This window comes from Pygoscelis adeliae, unplaced genomic scaffold (genome assembly GCF_000699105.1).
Source record: "Pygoscelis adeliae isolate BGI_AS28 unplaced genomic scaffold, ASM69910v1 Scaffold393, whole genome shotgun sequence".
NCBI classification, from domain to species: domain Eukaryota; kingdom Metazoa; phylum Chordata; class Aves; order Sphenisciformes; family Spheniscidae; genus Pygoscelis; species Pygoscelis adeliae.
The window spans coordinates 678,377-684,164 of record NW_008824376.1 but is presented as its reverse complement, the minus strand read 5'-3'; the positions used below and the strand labels follow the sequence as shown (position 1 = coordinate 684,164).

At 42.3% G+C, this 5,788-nt stretch overlaps 1 protein-coding gene across 1 annotated transcript in view; it reads left to right on the top strand.

The window, feature by feature from the left end:
* The window catches only part of LRP8 (low density lipoprotein receptor-related protein 8, apolipoprotein e receptor), a 160,007-nt gene that overhangs the window by 47,749 nt on the left and 106,470 nt on the right, over positions 1-5,788 (top strand). The window lies entirely within an intron of this gene.

Here is a 5,788-nt window from a genome sequence, read left to right as displayed (position 1 = left end):
GGGGGGAAGGGGAATCACATGATGTCATATTTTGTGAAAGTAGCATAAACTTGGCAGTTTGTACAGCAGGATTGGGTCAGTGTGTGGAAACAACAGGCAAGTCTAGGTCCGTGTAGCCTCCTTGCTTCAGGCCCCAGCTGTTATACACCTCTGACCAGTAAGAAGTGAAGGAAGCATATAAGATGTTCCTTTTGGTCACATTCTGCAACATGCACTTTATTATGATAATACATACTGACACAGCTTTGATGAAGTGGAACCCACTTAAGGAGCAAGAACTGCTCATCGAGACAGAAAATCTCTATTGATACCAGTAGGTGAGGTTCTGACTTCACAGGGAAGGCCTGCTACATTATTAACTTAAGTATGAAGTGAGGGGAACTAAGCAAAAGGCAAGCTTTTCTTGAAGCTTAGGACCCTCAGAGTTCTGATGCAATAGAGTTGCCTGCTCTGGCTTGTGTCGTGGACACGTAGGATCACTGCAGGGATCCCCTAAATCTCCAGGGTGCTTTGGAGAGACAATGCAGCTTTCTGATCCTGCCAACATTTAATGTCCAGGATCTTTTCCTGTTGTGCCATGTTTTGTCTTTTTTTATTTTTTTTTCCCCCCCAGACATGTTATTAAATACAATACTTTTTATTAATAAGAAGTAGATTTTTCTCCAGATAAATACATTCTTCAAACAGAACTCAATGGCAGAAATTTCCTGAGCAAAAATAAACCACATCTCTCTGAAGCTGTGCTAGTGACAAAACATAGCCCTTTTCATCTTCAAAGCACTGTGCAAACTTTAAATAATGGATTTTTTTTTTTTTGAAGTATGTATTAATGTTCCAGATGAAAGATGGGAAACCAAGAAGAGAGGTTAAGTGATTCAGTTAAAGTTGTTGGGATCAGAGCCAGCTTAGAGTGGAGACTCTCTGGGCTGCCTGGACCTAGAACACGAGATTCATGCTTGTTCGTGCTTCTGCTAGTCTGAGATCTAGATGTAATAAACCTTAGGGAAGTCAGTGGAGATTCACTAGGAATAAGTTTGTTTAGTCTTATTCATGTGCTGAGGTGCTGCATCATTGAGCAAATAGTCTGAATTATTCAAGGGTAGGTAATAAAATGAAGCTTTCTACCTATTAGAAAGAAGGTAAAACACAAGCTTTCTGTGTGCTTCACGCTGCAACCTGAGGCAATCTGCACACTCATCCTGACAGACCCAGAATTTCATTGTGGTTTATTTGTTAGATTCTTGCAGTTGTATTTTAAACTTGCTGCTCATTGCCGTGTACAATATAAAGCTCTCAGCGCCTATGCGCAAGTGTGTGCTATACATGCTGTGTGGCAAGAGAGTTGAGTGGCTCCAAACTTGAGCTAATATGCATTAATAAGGCTAGATCATTGGGGGGGGCTGATCTTTTATATAAACAAACATGCTTATTTGCTTGATTTCATTGGAGAATTTTTTTTTTATTGCTTTGATGTGAGATGCTGTGCTGTAATTCTGTAAAGATATGAATGTGGCCTTGGTGCTACATTAATGATCAATTTACGGATTTACGAGTACAGACCAGTGAACGTGATACATTGTAAGCGTACAAGAACTTGTAACTGATATTAGTACTTGGTAGAACATGAAAGTCTAAATGAACATCACTCATTTCTGCTAGCAGCAGCCATTGCTGGCAAGGTGTCCATCACACTGTTACTTGGAATGTCCTGCGAGTTAGAGGAAATGATTCAGTAAATGTTTCCAATGAATATCTTAGAAGTGGAGAATGTTCTTAGGAGTGGAATTAAACCTATTTGGCTTTGCCATTGGTATTGACTGTTCATAGGAAGTGTTTCCAGGACAATGACATCTCGAGTGATGTTGAGAAATAAATTGTATTTGGAGTTTTCAGGCTTTGGAGAAACCTCAGCCTGTACCCGTAGGAATGGATGTGTGATATTGCAGTGTGGTGAGTTCATGATGTCGTGACAGCTGTTAGGGTGGCTCGGCATGTTGTGATGATAAGGTCTGCTTATTCCAAGCACAGTAACATAAGCAGCACTGTAACTTAACAGTTTTATTTATTTCATGATTCATTCTTGCAAATGTTACAAGGCAAATAAGAAGGAAATAAAACATTAGTATAAGACCTGGGATATCTGAAGTGAGAGATTTTTAGTCCAAAACACTATGCAGATGCCAGGTAAATGCAAAAGCATTTGAACCAAATGAAAAAAATTTTGATTTGTATAAGCGACTGTTGTTTATACACAGGTCACCAAAAGAGCACATTATGGAAGTAGGCAATAAATTAAGATGAACTGAAAGCAGGAGATGGATTTGAAAGGGTGAGCCTACCAGAATAATTCAAGCACAACCCAGTCAAAAGGTCAGATTACTGAGTGGTAGCTACTGTTCCCATGAGATTAGGATAGGGGAAGGCAGCCCAGATGCTTCCGAGTTACTCATCGTTGTCAGAAAGATTTTTTTCTTACTAAGGAGCAGGATTCCCATCTGCAATTTCAAATGGATGAGAGGGTGGTCAAAATGCAGCGCATGGTCTGAAACCAGCTTCAGATATTACTTGTTTTCATAAAGCATCTGCCTACAGCTATAGCTGGGCTTGGTGGTCTGTGCCCTCAGTGCTGTACCAGTGTACGTCCATTGACGGGAGCGAGGGAGGAGGAAGCACTAACCTCAGGTCTCCCTGACTTCCCCAGATTTCTAGTGAAATCTGATTTCTTCGGTGCTCAAATACCTGCTGCCATTAGCAGTAGGCTGAGGCTTCGGGCAGCTCTTTTAAAAATGTAATGTGTCACTTGGGTTCATTTGTATTGTTAAAAATCAGGCCATTCACTGCCTCTGGTGCTGCAGAAGGATAGCCTGCTAGCATGGCTTATAAGACCCCAGCAAAGTTTCTAATGGGGTGTCACGAAGACTGAATATTCCTGTGTGCTCAGTCCTGGCTTGTTTTGTGTGCAGCTGTTTGAGTTTTGAAGACTCAAAGTGGAGCACAGGTTTCCATTCTTCAGAGAACGATATTGCAGAAGTGGCTAGGAGGGTATTCCAAGGTGTGGGAGCTGTGGGGTAGCTGTGAGGTTCTCTGTGTATCATATGTGCATCCTTTGGTCATAAGGTTGCACTTCTTGTCCACTCAATCTTTGAATAAGTAAGCAGTAATAGGCACTTGAGCATTATAAACGGTGACCACGTATGTGTTTATTAGCTTGTAAGTAAATCCTATCTCCTGGAAAACAAGGAGATATAACCACATAAGTAATATTTCTGAGTTTGAGGATGCTTGGAAAGGTGTATTTCTGCTAGATAGGTGGTTGTAGCAGTTGGAGTTGCATACTTTCCGAATAACTGAGGCTGGATAGTTCAGGTCATAACAACTATGTATGTGTATGAGTACGTGTATGCATATGTGTGCGTGTGCTTGCACACACATGCTGGAAGATTGATTTCCAGCAAGCAGATTAAAACTTTTCAGAAGTATTATGTTTTCTGTTAATGAGTTGTTCCCCTTTCAAGGTGTAGACAGTGCTGTCACACAAAATGGTGACCAACCTTGATGCTAAAGTTTGCAGTATTTTGTACCTGTTAGCAGTTGTATAATGCTGTTTGGATAAAACATTGCCCAAAAAGTTGACATCTTTTTTTGGTTAAACTCAACATCTGCTTTGCCATGCTGCCTTCTGCTGTGTTTTGAATTAAATATTTCAAATTACTCAGGAATGAACTAGTTACTAATCTTCAAAGGGAGTCTTTAAAAAAAAAAAAATTGTTTAGGAAATGCTGTTAAACATTATTTGTGTCTCTGTTTTTCTCATCCGTTCCCCTGGGCAAACATCAATATTCCTTTGTACTGGCAAAAGAATGTAAAGCTATGGCAGGTGTTGGCTCTCCAATGCATACAGCTGGAGGAGGAAAGAGAACTAAGTATTTGGGATCAATCTTTTCTCAGAGTTTCAGATGAATGCTTGTCCTGGCTTCGGCAGGGATAGAGTTAATTTTCTTCCTAGTAGCTGGTACAGTGCTGTGGTTTGGATTTAGGGCGAGAATAACGTTGATAAACATACTGATGACTTAGTTGTTGCTAAGTAGTGCTTACACTAGTCCAGGACTTTTCAGCTTCTCGTGCCCTGCCAGTGAGAAGCTGGGGGGGCACAGCCAGGACAGCTGACCCAAACTGGCTAAAGGGACATTCCATACCGTGTGACGTCATGCTCAGTATATAAACTGGGGGGAGTTGGCTGGGGGACAGTGACTGCTGCTCAGGAACTGGCTGGGCATTGGTTGGCGGGTGGTGAGCAATTGCATTGTGCATCACTTGTTTTGTATATTTTATCATTATTATTATTATTTTCCCTTCTTTTTCTGTCCTATTAAACTGTCTTTGTATCAACCCATGAATTTTACTACACCCCACCCCACCCCGATTCTCTCCCCAGTCCCACTGGGGGGATGGGGGGGCAGTGGCAGTGAGCCAATGGCTGTGTGGTGTTTAGCTGCCTGCCGGATTAAACCACAACAGTCATTTTGGCACCCAACATGGGGCACGAAGGATTGAGATAATGACAGATCTGACCAGAGCATGTAGAAGCAAATTTGTTACAAGCATTCATCATATTGGTTTAATAGTCACTGGTCACAATGTTGACTAATTTACTCTCAAAGTTGTCATGCTTGCTCTGAAAGTTGTGTTGTGTAACACCTTACTTGCTGTATATGTTCCCTGTCGTGCTGTTTATCACCTCTGGGAGCTGGATCAAGGATGTAATTTTGTTGCACTGTGTAACACTACTGGTTTATGATAGGATAAAATTATTGGTCATGAGACTAATTTTTGTGTTTGTACTTTTGTATTTGTACTCAGTATTGCCGTCATCTCTGTACCTCAGGAGCCACCTTTCAGAAACTATTAATAATTACACCTTTTACCTTTTCTCCTTGGGGAGCCAATCTGTGCGGAAGACGGGTTGGGGGGGACACAGACAGACAACACTTTCTCTCGCTCCTTCACCTTCCCTTTCTCTTTCAGGCTAGTTACAACAGCTCTTGAGAATTTTGAATATCATTGAGATGTTCAAACCAGCATGTTCCTATTGCCGTCTCCTGAATGTGGTTCAGGTCTTGTTTAAGGTTAAACAACTATTTAAGAATACCATCCAGAGATGAAGCCCCCATGACAGGCACTGTGGCTACTCCAGCCCCCGCGACAAGTACTGTGGCTGAACCAGAGAACCAACCTGTGCCAGTATCAGTTGCCCCTATACACAAGAAAACAAACTCGTTTAAGGGATGAAGATGAACCAGGGCCATCATGAAAACAGGAGGAGGAAGAGGCAGAATCTGTAAATGAGATGGTAACTACCTGATCCCTATCCTTGAGTGAGCCGCGAGATATGCGAAAGGATTTCAGCTGTCATCCAGGCGAGCACATTGTCTGCAGAGCATGGCTGCTCTGATGCTGGGATAATGGTGCCAGTAGCCTGGAATTAGAGGGTAGGGAAGCCAAGCAACTGGGATCCCTTTCTAGGGAAGGGGGCATTGACAAAGTGATTGGAAAAGGGGCACAAGTCCTCAGCCTCTGGAGGTGACTCCTATCAGGCGTGAAGGAAAGGTATCCCTTCAAGGAAGATGTTTTATGTCACCCAGGCAAGTGGACCACCATGGAGAGGGGTACCCAGTACCTGAGGGAATTAGCCATGCTGGAGGTGATTTATGATGACCTGGAGAACAAGCAGTTATCCAAAGATCCAGATGAAGTCAACTGCACACGACCCATGTGGCAGAAGTTTGTA